Source organism: Bombus affinis, chromosome 12, assembly GCF_024516045.1.
Source record: "Bombus affinis isolate iyBomAffi1 chromosome 12, iyBomAffi1.2, whole genome shotgun sequence".
NCBI lineage: Eukaryota > Metazoa > Arthropoda > Insecta > Hymenoptera > Apidae > Bombus > Bombus affinis.
In genome coordinates, this window is record NC_066355.1 from 8,588,012 (window position 1) to 8,605,163 (window position 17,152).

At 43.3% G+C, this 17,152-nt stretch overlaps 1 long non-coding RNA gene across 3 annotated transcripts in view; it reads left to right on the forward strand.

The window, feature by feature from the left end:
* The first annotated feature begins 1,323 nt into the window (after positions 1 to 1,323).
* The window catches only part of LOC126922753 (uncharacterized), a 39,968-nt gene continuing 24,139 nt past the window's right edge, over positions 1,324 to 17,152 (forward strand). The window contains exon 1 of one of the 3 annotated variants that reach the window (XR_007712915.1): positions 1,324 to 6,559. This is a non-coding gene — a long non-coding RNA (uncharacterized LOC126922753). The remainder of the gene's footprint in view (positions 6,560 to 17,152) is intronic. The other 2 variants (XR_007712916.1, XR_007712917.1) reach the window with 2 other exon arrangements.

A 17,152-nucleotide genomic window follows, 5' to 3' on the forward strand; every position in this document is an offset into this window, starting at 1 on the left:
GTCCCTAAATAATAATTTAGTTTATTCGAACAGAAGAGGTACCGAATTTATTATCCCGCTTCGCGATCGTTCGCCGAACTCACAATTAGTTGCTCTATAACACGCATTTGTTTTTCTAATGCATTGCATCGGTTAGGCTATGCTTGCAGCCTGCTCTGACCAATAAAACATCTGTAGAACGACGTAGCTACTTTCGTAAGAATCCATGTGAATATGTTTTCAGTGCCTCGTCTCGTAACTTTTCTGTAGATCTTCGGATTGATTTCATTTCACCGACGTAATGTTAATTAACAAAGTTTCAAAATGTTTTATACAACACGTACGATATGCGCGTAAAAGTTTTCGATAGCTGGCGTGCAACTATAATACTTTGGTGAATGAATTTTATTTGATCATTGCGACGTATTCGTCAGAACGTTAGTTGGTCGGAGAACGGTTCCGCTATATCCATAGCCAGATATACGTGCAATTTCCCTCTTGCCTATACAAATCTGAAGATGATAAAATTCAAGACGTACGAGTGAAATTCACCGGGAACCACATTGGAATACCGAGTCCCCTCTATACGGTGATCGATCGTCTATTGAAAATTATGAAAAACCCCCTAATTCCAGCGAATATTCGAAGCGTATCGATTCCGAGCTGCACGTACGACTAACGACTCGGTATCGGAAGAATTTCATTTAAATCGGGCTCGATTGAATTGAAATTTTTCCATCTCGCGGCTCGCGCCGTACAAACGCGGCCGCAACAATTCAAAATATGAAATATGGCATCGTGATCAATTTTTCGGTACTCGTATTCTCGACGGACGCAAATTTTTCATCCATCCCATACCTCGAAAGAGAAGAGAAGGGAAAGACGCGAGGAAGGGTGAGTCGAACGATGGGTGTCGAGACGATTTTTCCAAGGGATGGGAGTGATCGAATGCATCCTGAGACGTCACCGACGAACATCGCCTCGGATGTCTCCGCGATGTCGCTCGATAAGTTTCGGACCATTTCGGCTATGCTCGACGTGAGTGGTGGTGTTTGCAGAGGGGGGACTCGTCCGTGATTCGATTCAGTTCTCGTACGTCCGCGCAACAGTTCAGATACCCATCGTGTAACAGGGATTCGGCCTTCCTAATTGGAGGAGTTTGTGTTGAGTTAAACGAGATAAACTGATACAAGTGCGCCTCGAGATAAGCTTCGACTCTGGCCTCTATCCCGTAATTGACCGAATTCAAAAATAAAGAGCGTTCACGCAGATAGATGGTCTGTTTTCCACATTGATTGCTGATTGCAAGAAGATAGAGCTGTAGGAACCGGTGGCAAGGTAACGTACATTTCATCAACCAGTCTAATTGGAGCGGCGATTAATTCGCGTCTCGCCTTAATTGGCATCTTTGCTTTATCGATTGTACATTGGTCTCGCGGTCCCTGGTTTATTTTACTCGCACGTTAGATTATGATTAGAATGTATGAGTGTTCTGACGAGCGCGTCAGGAAGCTCAAATATAGTGGCTGACGAAAATATTTGAACGCTCACCATACAACTCATTTATGTGTTATATAAAACATTTTGAAATTTCTCTTGCACTCGAATAACGGAAAATGTCACGATCAAATATACCGGTAAATAAATTGGTCCACGAAAAGATTGATTGGTGGATTCTGGATGGGTTCAAAAATATAATTCGATATTTGGAAAAGCAACGATCGGATTGTAGATCCTTTGCGACTACTTTTATAGAATTAATAATTATTATTATTAGAGAATTATTATTTTATAGAATTAATAATTATATCGTATTAAAATTCTCCTGTTGCATCGTAGAGCGACGTTCAGATCAGAAAATCAGCAAAAATATACTCAACGTCTTTCTTTCCTACGATCTCCGTAGATAGATTCTTAGGAGTGACATTTCGATTTTCAAACGCATCCACCGTAGCCATAGTTCCATGCGTCTGCATTTACCGAGCGCAAACAAGAAAGAAAAATTCTCGCGGTACTGTTAAACTGTCTAATAAAGCGTGGCATATTTCGAAGGCGCATGCATAACGAAGCATTTTTAATGCATACATTAAAAAAGCAATCTTCGGAAAATCGGGTGGTAGCTCGGTGAATTTTGAGCGAGAGTGGAACTGTTCAATGGGATGTAGAGAAAGGAAAAAGAGAATGGCGTGTGAGACGCGTATCGGGAGGACGCACACACGCCCCTGGCATGCTCCGGTTCCCATAAAGTTACTCCCCACGTGGTGTTAAAACCTTCTGTATATCTCTGGCGTTCGTGTCCGCCCGTTCGTCCATGTGTTACGACGACGATACGAGAGAACCGCGATGACCTAACCAGACTGTCAATTAAAACGCCACCGTATACCACTTAAACTGTTCTAAATTTCAACCATTAACCCCCCACATATCTCCGGCTGTTGTTCACGACCTATAACCCGTGATACTAAGAAGGGAAGGTACGAACTGCGTAATGGTAACGAAAGAAACGCGTCTTCCTTAATCGACGCGCGCCATCCTCGAATCGTTGCCACGATATAGACGCCGAAGGAAAAAAACAGGCTATTCCTTTGATTAAAATCAATTAGCGGTTCGACGGTACAATTATTAATCTCGTTAACGTTGCAACGCGCCGTTAATCGAACCACGTGTCTCATTTCTTATTGCTTAACGCCTATTTTCATCAGCGTATCTTCCGTATTGCACTGTCGCTCGTACACCGAAACGTTTGCCAAAATCTTGACACAGTGGTAGACCGTCGAAAGAATTAAGACCATGGAGACAATTAAATTTGAGCAGTATGACACACGGAATTTAGGATAATGACAACTTGATCTCTCAGTCGCGACTTGAGAAACAGAGGGCCGCGTCGTCCGTGTCTGTTCGTTGTCAAGGAAGCTTATACGAAAGAAAAAAGGGTCTCCGCTCTCGAGTGGCATCCGATGAATAGGCCACCCGTTGGCCGCGCAGAGTCATCCGGCTTACGTTCTTCTTTCGTGACGAATCGCGGACCAAAGGAGTGCAGGAGACGCATACGTTGCAGAAGTGCGACGCCTCTGTTTCTCTCTCGGAGAATCCAACCCCTACAGCCACTCGCGCAAACTCGGTGTGTGTCGGGCACACGCAAACTCGCAGTATGTAGCGAACTAGAAACGAAAAAGAATTCGCATTACTCTCGTGCACGTTATAGGGACGTACTCATTAGTAAATGAGCCCTGGGCAATCGAGTGTCGGGGTCCCAGGTGTTATCTCTCCTGGCGAACGAACGAAGCGAACGAACCCCAGAACCACCTTCGCGTCCCACCGTGTATATAAATAGCGCTGCGCTAGGGTAACGGAGAGGGAAAAGCCGGTTCGTTCTCCGTGGCATAATGCCTTTTGTTAATTATTACAGCAGCCACACTTAGGGGCTTAAAATTCGCCATAAATAATCACTGAGACAATACCACCCCTCTCCTCCCCCCGGACACACCAATACCGAGTCGAAGAGCCGGCTCTCTTGCTCTCTTTCGCCGTATCGCAGCACCAACACGCGCAAACCTCATCGTCGCCATCGTCGTCGTCGTCGACCCTTTCTCCGCTCATTTTCCATCGTCCACCCCCCCAACCACCCACCCACCCACTGCCTCTCGCCAGTGCTCATTGCACCCTTACGCCCCCGTTTTTCGACTCCCTTTCACAGCCTTTCCTTTCTCTCGTTTCGCTCGCTCCGTTTCCTGTTCGTCGTTTCCTGTCGATATCCTCCGGCAAAATCCGGCAAAAAAAGAAAGGTACGCGCGCGATATTCGGAACGCGGCGGGCGGTAAGGGTGGCCGATGGGGGCGGAGAAGGGAAGCGCGAAAAACGACGCCGCGAGAGACTACGGCAATTTAGCCGGCGATGTAGCTAAAGCTTGGAATTAATCGGTGGATCGAGTGCCGCGTCCCTTGCAGCGCGTCGTTACGATTTTCTTTTAAAACCAAACTCGTGAAACGCTAATGATATCGCCCCCTCCCCTTTCTCCGCTGAGTTCGCGCTCCTTCCGTTTCTTTCACCTGCTGAAATTATTTGTACATATTTGGAGAGCGTGATGATACCTCTGCAGTAGGCAGATTATGGAATAGTTGGAGTATACAGCGGGTTACGAAAATATCCGGCACTTGGCAGAAACCGTACGCGAATGTAGAAGACGAGACGCCTTGAAACGTTCTGTGCTATGTGTCCGTTGCGTACGTTCCCAGTAAATGTCTTGCAAGCTCTGCATAGACTTCCAGAATCGTTCGAAACTTTGTCAATTTAATGGGGACGGTCGTGTCTCGTTGGCGTTGGTAAAATTTAAAAACGTTTTATGCGATACATATCACATGCGCATACATAAAAGTTTGCTTTACAGTCGTTACAGAGTTGGCGAAATTAGAGAAGAGTTTTAGATTAGAAACGCAGTTCCGTCCGGCTAACGTAATATTTTTAATCGTTTCATTAGATCGCCGTGCGAGGAGAGATCAGCGAAAGATTGTAATTTTTCGAATGTACTCGGCTTTAAGGAATCCCAAAGCATTTTCCATCAACGTAATTTTCTTCGCAATGTAACTCCGCTTCCTCGTTCCTTCGCTGCTCTGCTTTTAAATTATCCGCCTCTTTAAGCACGCCTCCGCCGGCATTGCAAACGTAAGACGAGGATATAATTGGAGAGCAACAACCCATTAACATTTTGCAATGACGAACGATATCGCGGATACGAATGGCATATGAAATCAAATGGCAGAACAAATAGAGAGATTGGCGAAGGAATTCTCTTTAATCGATTTCTGATTCTATAGAGAAAAAGCTTGATGTTTCAAGTACGATAAACCTTTGGTCAATTAGCAACGAGAAAAGGGAATGTTGTACGTCGTAAGGGATGAAACTTTATCATCCTCTGGCTACCGGCTTTCCATTAGCAAGCGTTCGTCGACGATTTTTCAGCGTCAGATTTTTCAATGAGCCAACAGATCGGTACTACCCGGTAGGGAACGTGCTTGCAAGAAGATAGATACTTACTTAGAACTCTTTACATCAGGAACGCTTTTTATCCGGCGCGGTTTAGGTTAGGTTTAGATCGTAAAAAACTGTCGGTCGATCGGCCACGATTCGCGGACCAAAGAAAGGAGGAAACGATAGCGAACCTGGTTGACGTTAAATTTATGACCATCGCTAAGCACAGAAACTCTCCCCTATCTTTTTTATCGATTCCCAAATCCTGCCAAGTGATTTTCACGGAAAGACCGCCCGGGGAAAGTGGATGTGAAACGCGCGTGGAATTAATTGAAACGAAAAGCGTCGAATTAGCCGCACACCGCCAGGTGATCCGTTACAAAACCTTGAAGAAAAATCGGATTTTTTTTTTAATAGCCAATGGCTTTTTCGACGATTCCCCCGGTTACTTTCCCGATGACGCTCGCTCATTAGACGCGGCCGATAATTGGAACGAACGGAAAAATTCGCTCGAATATAGCAGACAGCCGATGTGTCGTGTACGAGGAATCGAATTTTCCTGCGATCGGAATTTTTGTCAGTTGACTGACCATTATATAGATCCTTCGTGAATTTCAAATTAAAATCGGTGAAGTTCGAAGGGAGACGCGACGGTATCATCGTGATTTCCCAAACGTCGATTCGATCGGTATTCTGTTGAATTTGAATTTTTTTTTAAAGTAAAATAATCCCCTTTCGTAACGATAAAAGGCGCGCTAACGAACCGAAATTATTTTTGCTACTTTTAATATGTAACCTATGCGTCTTTTTTTCTTCTCATGAATCACTTTCATATTGAAGCTATCTCTTCATTGTTGCACATACGATTAGTCATTAATTTAGTCATCCAGAATTATGAAACGTATTTCTCTCCTTATCTTAGTTTCTACTCTCACAATAGGATCGACGTATTCCAACATATTCCGTACTATTGTCATCATACTATATCGAGATTATGCGCCATAATGATCCTTATTAACGCGATATTAGTACACGTATCTGGTGAGTTGCACGCGTTGTGATTAGCGCACAGACCTGTTTGTCCCTGGCTGTCAACTCGACTCTCTCTCTCTCTCTCTCTCTCTCTCTCTCTCTCTCTCTCTCTCTTTAGAAGTTTCGCGACAAAATGCCTTTTGTCGATCGCTGTAGTGGCAAACATGCGTTTAACTTGGCGAGCTTCGTTGCATCGAGACCGACAGAGTGAGAGAGAAGTGGCTGAGGCGCGGCAGACGATGGAAGGGGACTGGATGGACGACAAGGGTCAGCTGATAGCGGACAATTATCTCTCAGTTTAACCCGAGCGATCCGTGCCTCTAGCCGCGATGTTGTAAAACATTATTGTACGCAGTCGGTCGATCGTCCTGGGAAATCAGCTTTCGTGAAATATTCGAGGAAACGGGTGTTTGCGGTTAATCGAACTTTCCTTTGCATGTCAGTGACGATAAAAAATACCGTATACTCGGTGCTTTTTAATATGACCGTGTTTAAAAATGTTCAAAATTGATATATCACGTTGGACGTTTTCATCGAAGTTTCAAATCTAATTTAGATGTCTTACACGATGGATGACACGGTAAGAGGATATCAGAGAGCGATGGAATAAATTGTTCGGTGTATTTTAGTCGCCGGCAAACACGATATATTTCCGTCCTTTTATCGGTGCAACTGCCTTTTGCGGTATTATGTCATCGGCTGTATTAGATTCCGCGACGTGGCATGGCGCGCCATTACCTATCCCCTTGTGTTTTCCGTTACGAATTGCAAGCTGTCAATGATAAGGACCTGTACCTTTCGTAGAAGGAAAGGTATCGTGTAACGAATCGAAATTGGTTCTACTGTATGCCTCTTGTTGCACTTCGAAGAATTCGTATGTCGATCGTACATCTTAGTATTTCAAGTTTTCCACCGTCGCGCAAGACAAGAATATCTTTTGATCCGATGAGAAGAAGTGATACATTAAAGAACAATTTAGTCGGAGCAGTCGTTGAGAATATGCTATAGAAAGCGCATCAACTTACCCTTGAAAATTACCATTTTATACTAATCGTTTTCTAAAGTTGAGCTAACGTTAAAAAATATTATTTGATTAAAATAACAAACGGACAATTCCATCCGATGCTTTGTAAATCAATTTATATCAACGAATTAACGAGATGGTGTTTCTCAAGGTTCAACGATTAAACAATCTAAGAACTTTATTATCTACAATTCTGTTCCTTCTCGTTTCTTGCGTTATGTAATTTCGCCTTTGCTCTATCCTTATATTATAGATATATCTTCGATATGATAGCATATCGAACGCCGGCTTCAATTCGATCGCGATTGGAATATCGGCATATTTATTTTATACACGTCGCGTTTCATTTCTTTGGCTTGTGCGGCCGCTCTATCGCAAATTTTCTGAAAGCGATTCCGAACAATTTGAAGACTAAATTTTATTTTACTTCAGAAAACTTCGCCTTAGTTTGTATTTCGTATTTTACGTATTAAAGATATTGTACCGCGATATAGAATACGAGTTAAATTAGAGGGTTACGTTTCGAAGTAATTAAAGGAAAATGCAACGCAAACGTACTCGGTTATCGAGCCACCCTTAATTAATTGAACTTCACCTTCGTCGGATAAGAGGCAGTTGAGAAAATAGCAGGTTAGGATGTTGCTCGTGGGCCACGCTATTCCACTACTTTCCACCGGAATCGAGATTTCTCGTTAGAGGTTAATTCGCACAATTGAAGCGGTTGCCATCTTAAAACGACTGCCTCTTTCCTCTTCGCTATAGTGTCATTCCCCTCGCCAGCCTGGCAACGGTTTCCCATTTCGGATACAGGTTTACCCTCTGACGCGACCAGACGGGAAAACAACCGGAAACGGAAGGGATGCAGAGACACAGAGAGGAAAAGCCACAGAGAAACAAAGCAACAGTAACGATAGAAAAATGCAACAGGAGCGGTTAAAACGCAACAGTAAACAAAGAAAACAGAAAGTGCATCAACTTGAAAAATTCAGTTTTATTTCGTAGTTTAAACGTAGGAAGAGACGACGCTTGTTCTTAACATTTACGCCATCGTTCACGAGTATTAAGACGCTTACGGAAATCGAAAAAGTCGCTAGGAATTTATTTAAAACTTTGCAATTATCATTTGCTTAAAACTTTTTAATTGTTCTTTACATTCATCTTCTTATTTTTCTTTTTTTTTTTTTTTTTACATTGAAACTTCTTAAATTAAAAGATCGTGGATATTGAAATCTTCGGATTATTTTCTTCTAACTATTACAAATAAATAACTTTTGGAATTATATTTCCTACGTATTCCGAATTCCACGTAATTCTGACCGATTACATAGTCGTTCCTTTGATAGTGCGAGCCAGTTACACATAAAAAATTAACAGATGTTCCAATATTCACGAACGTGGATAGCTTGGAAATCGACGTAAAACGTAGAGCGATATAAAATGAATTCTCGGTTGAATTCGCGAATCAGAGCTCCGGGATGTAAGCTTCTACGTAGCTGTTGCAGGCAAAACGGTTCTGCCTACACCTTGGCGAAGCGCAGGTTCGCGACGACGCACGGGGGAAGGGTTTATGCTTCCTCAAATTAGTTTGTACACGGGAAATTTATCATAACCCCACCCTGGCCTCACTCCAGTAACGTAAATACTATCGTAAACGTGCAGCCGTCGTTTGCGACCGGGCGAGAAGCTGTTCCTCTCGAGAAGAAGGGAGTGAAGAAAGGGAGCGAGCTCGGGTCGATGTGCACCCATTCGGTTGGATTTCCATCCGAGCGACGAGAATCCGTCGCGTTGAATACTCGTCACGAAACTAATGGCCCATTTCCGGCGTTGCGCGCCTTCGACTGTTTCTCAGCTTGCTTTTCTTTTGCCTCCAGCTTCCTCCCCTTCTGTTCAGCTGCTTTTTCTTGCATTCTCTTGTCCGATCAAGGGAGAAGAAGCAACTGTTGGGGGCAAAAGGCGAACACCAGCGACTCTGAGGGACAATTAAGCGAATTGTCTTTCGTGATTCTTGAAAGAACGGTGTCGATCTTCTTCTGTCTTAGCGATAATTGGCCAGGAGTAGACGTTGACCTTCGCGTGACGACCTCTTCATCGTTTCCGAAGCAGCAAGGATTTGTCTTTATCGATGGTATCATTACGTGGCTTGCGGTTTACTACGCTGGTGCTTGCTTGGCTCCCCTTGCTTGGTTAGAATATAGTCGTAGCCTACGCGATATTAGATCGTAAAATTGTCATTTTGCGGGATTTGATCGACGTATTTTCACTTGTCCCTGAGAACGTCCAGGCTCTCCTCTATACACAGTGTTTCGTCTGCTACTCTATGGCTTCTGTTTTAATATCTTTGCTTCGCTATAGCTTCTCCTTCGACGCCATTACGATTATCTTTTAGAGTAGTTTAAATATCGACGGAAATGCGTAGTCGAAAATGAAAAGAAACCAGAAACGTCCCTAAAAACGTTGACGGTAAACAAACGGTTTTAAAGAATGTGACTGTTAGTGTTTACAGACTGACCATTAAGTGAGACATCGCCTGTGACAGATACTCGACTAGAGGGTAAAATCGGTGGGTCTGTTAAAAATCGAAGACACGGGAATTGGATTAGAAGGACCGGTGAAAAAGGTCGCGCGGTCGTTTATTCTCTCCTGAACCCTGTCGAGTGAAGCTTAGCCTGAAATAACATCTGGTTGTTGTCAAGTGCTCTTCCTGCTCCAGTCGATTCATCTTCGATAAGTTACAAGGTTAGTGACACGTGCAATGTGCACTCAACGTTATATAAACCAAAATAACAAGCGATTAATAAATCAACTACGCGTCCAAATCTATAGGTCCAAAAATTTCGACCAACCAATTAACCGTGAATTAACGAGAGCTCGAAAGCTCCATTGGGACTGAACAAAGGCCACGTTAAACTTGATCAACGAAAAAAGCAAAATATTGCGTTTAGACTTTGGATCTTCGATTTTTGTAACAGCCAGCTACCGTTGTCTTTTAATTTAATTAACGCGTAATCGATAGACCCTTTCAGAGTCAGGCTGCAACGATTCTTTCGGAAACTTTAGGTTCGCGAGACTTTTTCAAAGGAAAGGCAGACGAGATAGAGATTCGAAAAATAGTGAACGACGAAGGTAGAACTGGGCGAGACCGGCTAACAGGGGATGAATCGGGGGAACGGGGTGTAGATGGAATAGTTCAATGGCCGGAAAGCACAAAACCGATGCTGGAAATAATGCCTCTCGTGGCGCGCGCGGAAAAATCGCAACATGGCTGTCGCGTCACATGCACTTTTCACTTTTTTTCGCGATTCCTCCGCGATTGATTGACAGATCATGCCGTTCCCGGCTGCGTATCTCTCCCCTATCAGGTAATATCCCAAGCCTGGAGGTACGCCGCGTCGCTCACGACTCGAGGAAAATTCGACCAGCTGTCCAGCCTACTGACAGATCATATTTACGAATGCTCGGGTAAACTTTTGTACCCGCGTTTCGGCCATTAACCATGATTTAGGTGCCAGCGAACGAACATTTACACGCGTAACGACGTTGCTCGTTCTAATCTTAACCCTCCATGGGCAAATATATTTTCAAACCCTTCATAAGCAGGCTGGGTCTTGTACATCCACGTACAATTATTTTACCGTTCTGGATGTTGAAAAGGTCTGAACTATTTCGAAATATTTGTTAAAGTTTCTACAACGTTATGCAACCGGGTTTTAAATGAAATGTCCAAAAGATTTCTCGGGAAAAATTCGCACACAACGTACTATGGAAAAATCGCGGTAGCTCGCGAGTAAAATTTCGCTCGAGGTTGACTACGGACGTTATTACGATCGTTGACTGTGAATCGTGGATGTGTTAGTTACCACCATACAATATAGTTATTTAATATTCTCCAACTATGAAAGTATTGGATTTTTCTACGAACATGATAATGGAACACGTGGAATATTCTATATACGGAAGGTAATGTTTTAATCGCGTTCGTGAAAAATAAGAGTTAGTTCGTTAATCGAATATTCGCGAAAGAGACATATTTTGGTTATACAGAAATCCGCATAAATTCGAAAGCTCCTCTCCTTTATGCATCGAGTCTATCGATGGTTCGTACACGCCTGAATGCTGTATGCCGCAGTCATCTCGATCATTTTCCCTCGACGCGTCAGCAGTAAACCGCTGAAGCACCTTTTCATCGAGAATTTCGCGCGATCGAGCAACACAACGGGCAAAAGAACACGAGCAGAACGAAAACGCTTTATCGCCGGAGATAAAGCGAAGGAGAGGGTTAGAAGATCGGCAAAGGTAGCGTACGGTTGGAGACGAAGGAAAAGGGACCGATCTGGACGATCCAATAAAAAGTAATGGTTCGAAAAGTCAGGGGTCTTTGGCGAAAAGTCGCCCCGACACCTTTTAAGCCTGGAGACGAACGTTCTTCCATCCACCCCTTTCGTCGTCCTTTTAGCTTAAACTCGATGCGACGGTGCGATCATCCTCGCGAGACACGAAATTAAGCTGCAGTTAAGTGCAGGCCTGATGAAAAATTAACGGTGACTGCAGGCGCGGATTTCCTTCGTTTCGCCTTTATGGAAATTTCGGGACGAAATTGTTTTCCCTCCCACCATCTTCCCCCACCCTTCTTCATCCACCCCTTCCGTGAGCGACGTCTGCCACCATCCTCTCCTCTTTCACTGCTCGCAACGAAATTGTTTTCGAAATTTATTAGAGCAGGTCGTCTGTACCTACACTCGTCGCGCTCATGACGATTTGTGATTTCAATTATTTCTCGGCTCCTCCGTGCTGTCATAGAAATTGGCATAATTCTAAAAGCACGACCGGTTACAGACGAAAATTTATCGCCGCGTGGCCAATTGTTTTTCGAACGTAAATGGCCCTTGTTCACCGAGGAAAAGAGAGAATTACGAGCATGGTAATTGTTAGGCGGACATCAATTACCAACGAGCGGCTATACATGGTAATTTTCCGGAGCAAGGTTTTCCCACGGCTCTTTCATGCTCGACAGATATCGAATGTTTCCAAATGTACGATAGCCGGCGATAGGACGATAAAATTGCGGTGTTGCTATCGACGCTCGTCTTATCATAAATCACCGATAGCTACCTCGCTTCGATTATGTAACGTCTCGTCATCCTGTTCACGATACCTAGTCTCCTTTTTTTTTCTTTTCTGATCTCGTACGTCTTTCCATTTTAACGTCGAATCTAGATACGAGGTACTCGCGACAAGATGGAATTAAAGCTCGCCGATCGGTAAATTCCTGAGGGCTCGATGATTATTTTTTCCGGCAGATTGACTTCGGAACTCGGACTCCAGTTTTCCCGATAATCATCTTTCCCGTTGACTAAAATTTCCTCGCGTAACTTTGATCTTTCGATCGAGGCATGAAAAAGCAGAGGCAGGCGAGCTTCGTGTCCCGCTAGTTATCAAATGCATTTCATTTTCAGGCGAATTTCATTTTCCCTCGTACGCATCGCGATCTATGCGTACCACAGCCTAGTGTCCCGGAAGAATATTTCTTTACTTCGTTCGTCTCGCCAATTTCTTTTCCCATCTACGTACGTACGTTTCTTCTCTCTACAACCAGTTCGTTCTTCCCTTCTGTTTCTCGATTTCTCTTCGTCTTGTTGTTCTCCCTTTCTCTCCTTCTCTTCACATTTATCAGCCGAAAGCTCGAGCCACGGAGGCCGCCCATTATCACTGGAGAGATAATTAAAAAGGCAGGCGCGGGAGAGATATTAAAGCGTTGAAGAGAGGGTAGACTCTTATCAGCGGGCCGTTATCGTTTGACGGCCATGTTGGGGTCGACTTCTTATCCTCTTTGCATCTTTGTTTCTTTACTCCATCCTCGTGTTTCCTCTTTCCTTCTACGTATCTCTCTCCTTCTCTGTCTTATCCCTTTCTGTATACATAATCGCTTTTACGTGACAGATTGTAACTATCTGGCCACTTCTTTTTTCCCTGCGCGTCTTCGATAATCGAAGGGTCTAGATTATCAGCGTATATCTCGCTCCGTTATTCGTACTCACGATTGTCGAAGATTAGTGAACGACCCAACACGATCGTCAATCTTAACGATCGATAACGTCTCCAATGACGTGGAATTTCGTATTTTGGGGCTATTGGTCTAACATACAGAGCTGGAAGGAAGGCTAAACGAAACGTAGGTCCGTTTGATCGAAATGGATTAGGCGTACTTTAGTTTCACAGAAATTGTTAGGTACACCTGTGGAGGACTCGTGCAGAGGAAGTTTGATCGTGAGATTTACTAGATGTTATTGCTCGTTGTTGAAACCGTCGAATATATTTAAAATGATAAATTAGTATACAGATAATGTTTGCTGAGACGCTTGCGCAGAGTATAAATTAAAAATGCTAATTAATACTCGGTAAATGCTCGCTAGATAATCGCCGATAACTCGGTGGATGGTTCGTCGATACAGAAAGATGCTCGATATTCGCAAAATATTGAACTATAATTATAGAACGACCATAATTGTGTAGTCTGAATGAGCGAGTACATTAGATAGTCTTGTACAAGTGGTAACAACTTTGACAATCCCAGAAACGAAATCATCGGATTTCAAATTATCATATTAATTGGACAAGTTGGAAATTATTCGACTATCCCATTGGACGTAAAGTTGAAAAATCGTGAAAAATAAATTTATTCGCTAGGATATTATTATTATTAAATATTCGTGCAGAAGAGAGGATTTAGCTGCACGTAGTACTTGGTAGCCAGCGAGTTACCATTTCTTCCAGCAGTTTTCTCTTTAGAATATAACGTGTTACGCGCTTTCCTCGGTCCTCGTTGGTCCACAAGACTGGAAGGAGAGCCACGAATACGTAAGCTTGCACGAGGTTGCCTCGTAACGTTCGTGAAGCGGTTGGCTGGTAGCAAAACGTACGAGGGTCTCGATGGTGTAAAAGGTAGAAAAATGGTGGAGATCTTGGCGGGAGGGTGAGAAGGCCCCGGTGACGTCATGCCAGCCGCTCGACATCTTATTTCCTACGTGTCTGATACCACGCGAGTAATCTACAAAAGGAACAGGCCGAACAGCAGCTGCTTTTCCTCTCCCTTTTTGTTTCTTTTGCTTTTATTCCAGCCTACAGAGCTGTCGTGAATGCACGCCAGATCCACCAGGCTGTCCTGCCTCTAATGTAGATCTTTCGTGATACAGTTATCGAGAGACGAGACAGGAAAATTGTGCAGGATCGCCGACACCCGGGAAAAATTCGTTTTCGTCGTTATCGAACTTGCGAGCCTATATTCCATTCGGTAAGAGACGAATTCTATCTGTAGCCTTTCGTTTTTGTATACAGTGATTCTCGCCGAACGATTATTCTCGTAACGATTACTCAGCACGTCATGTTAGTCATTTATCTAGAAATTAGGCCATGTGCCAAATTCCTTGACAAATGTATAGGTTGTCCGAAAAGTTTCTTTCGTTTCACGAGGAAATACTAGACGCACAACGTTTCGTATTATTTTGTCGAATTACGTACGATCCATTTTCTTCTGTTGAGATAAACATCGCGACGTTTCACAGACTTTGTTTCTTCACGTTTGTACGAAGGTGCACTGTTGTAATAAACAAAGAAAGCTACTTTTCGGACAGCCTAATATTATAGCTGCTTATACAGTTCACCTATCGTCACAGAATCTTACGTCGTTCCGTGTAAAAATATCTTCCTCTTCTTTGGTCAAAATAGTTTTTGGCCAATTATCTGAGGATCTAGATAGAGGATTAACACAGAAAGACGATATATATGGCAGAGGAGGACAAACTAAAACGGAAAGAAGTCATACATACTAAATGAAGAGAAAAGATAACTAATGCTTCATCTGCATAATTTTCCATTTTTTAATTTTGCTTCGTTTAAAAAAGAATTACGGTAACATCTAGCATGAGAACACTGTTGGACGATATCGTACAGGCTTGGAAGAGTATCGGAGATTTTCTGAGGATTTTTTGAAACATAAAAGTCTAAAACAAACTGCACGAACATAAACGAGCCGGTACGCAGGCGACGTCAGTAAAAAAAGAGGTAGCAGACGGCGGGTCGATATACTAACAAGCCATTTTAAAAGCCATTTAGACATACAGCGCGTCGAACTATGGTGAAGAGCGGCGCAGATAGATGTTATAGATCAAATTTATAATCTGGCAAACAGAAGCTTAGAAAATCCGTGTGGCAATTTGATGCTGGCAACCGCGTGTCATACGACATAATACGCAAGATGAAACGGATGCGTTAATATTCTTGAGAGAACCGTGGCGTCTACTCGCGTGGGTAGTGACCTACTTCGTGCAGGTGACAAAAGAAAATATAATGCGACGTATATATCGTGAATCACGCTGCATCATCGACGTCCAAAAACGGAATTTTACGTGATCCAATCGAGCTGATAAAAAATATCACGATTGAAATTTCATCGTCTATTTGTCGAGCTTAGATTACCGAGGCTAAAAAGGCGACAAATAAATTTGTCAAGGTCCACGAGTATCGCGCGGCTGTCTAATCTACGTTCGGTGCGTTAAGCCTTTCACACCGGGACAGTGTCGTTCATTTACGAACGAATGAAAAGATTGGGCACAATTGTCTCGTCCTGTATCGGGCCACATGCGATTCCTCCGACCCTACGCGCTTTTAAGGTCAGCCAGCCCTCGGCGGAAGTTAGAAAATCCTTGAGGAACGCGCTACATTCGTCCGTGTACCAGATTGATAGAGTACGTGGATTTGAAACGACGAAGAGACAGGTTGGATAATGGCGCGCACGACGGATATTGTTCGAGTCGAATTAAAAGCATCCAGCCGCGTTGCTGTTCGTTGCGGTCGTCTGCGTGGGCGTGTTTACGCGCTTATTAGTGGTTTCGTTGCTATTAAACCGGCACCAGGAAACAATGGCTCGTCTTGATTGTTTCGAACGTCAATGGGAATGCATCGCGTTTACGCGTAACTTTGTTGCTCATTTGCCGCATTGTGCAAAGTCCATGCTCGAAATTTCCAGCATCGAGTCTTTATACAAATCGAATTCGTATCTTGCTTTTTCCACGTTTTCCACTCGCATTCAGCTCGGTTATGGGTATCGAGCCCGGCGGAATTAATTTTTATCGTTAATAACTATATCGCTAATAATTTCACCGCGAGTGTTTATGCGTTTATGGGAAATTTAAACATTCGAAAGTACGTAGAATTTGGACAATATATAAATACTTATTGGTTTGAGTCTAATTAGAAGCGTGTAACATATTTAGGTGCGTAGTAAGAGATGCGTTGTTAATTTACATATTAGATACGTTTCTTAACGAGGCAAAATTTTCAGTTTACTCATCTTGGTAGCTAAGATCTTCACCGGAAGATAGGTTTGTCAGATTTCCTTAATTTTACAATTAAACTCCCTTCGCCCTCTATTAAAACTCGCACCACCCTCGTCGTATCCGCGGGGCCATTACTTTTTCCACGCTGTTCTACCCTGCAGGGCAACGTAATATTAATGCCGTAAAGTTAGCCCACTTCTGTCAGAAAGCTCATTCCGCCGTTATTTCCTCGTGTCATTAATACCGGCCGCATCTTGTAAGCAGGGTTAATTAAAACATTCACGCGAAATTAACAATCTATCCCCGGGGTGGCGATGCTGGACATTTCCCACAGGCTTCCTGAAATTATCCGATTAACGTATTCTTCGTACCCACGCCTCTTTTCGCTTGCAAATTCGCTCGTTATTAATTGCCACGATTATCCTCGGTTAATTCGTCTTTCGGAAAAGTATATTCTTCAAAGCCGGGTGCTATGTAATTCGAACGTTCGAAATTCATTCTCGTCAAGGTGTTGCATTCCAGACACACGAGTATCCAGTTTCATCGTTGATCAATTCATCTTCGGTGTTTCGATATTACGGCGAACAGTATTTTTAAACGCTAGAGGTAAAGTATGGAATGTGTTTACAAGAACGACTATTATTAGTGCGTTGGCAGTTGCGATAGATAAGAATGAGATAATTTGGATACGTTCCACAGAATGACCGAGCAGATTGACTTTGTAATTTCGACCAGCATTATATCGGCGATATATTTTTTCAAGATCGCGTAGCGCAATATCGATGATTCTCGCTCGTATTACAGCAGGCGTAGTCAC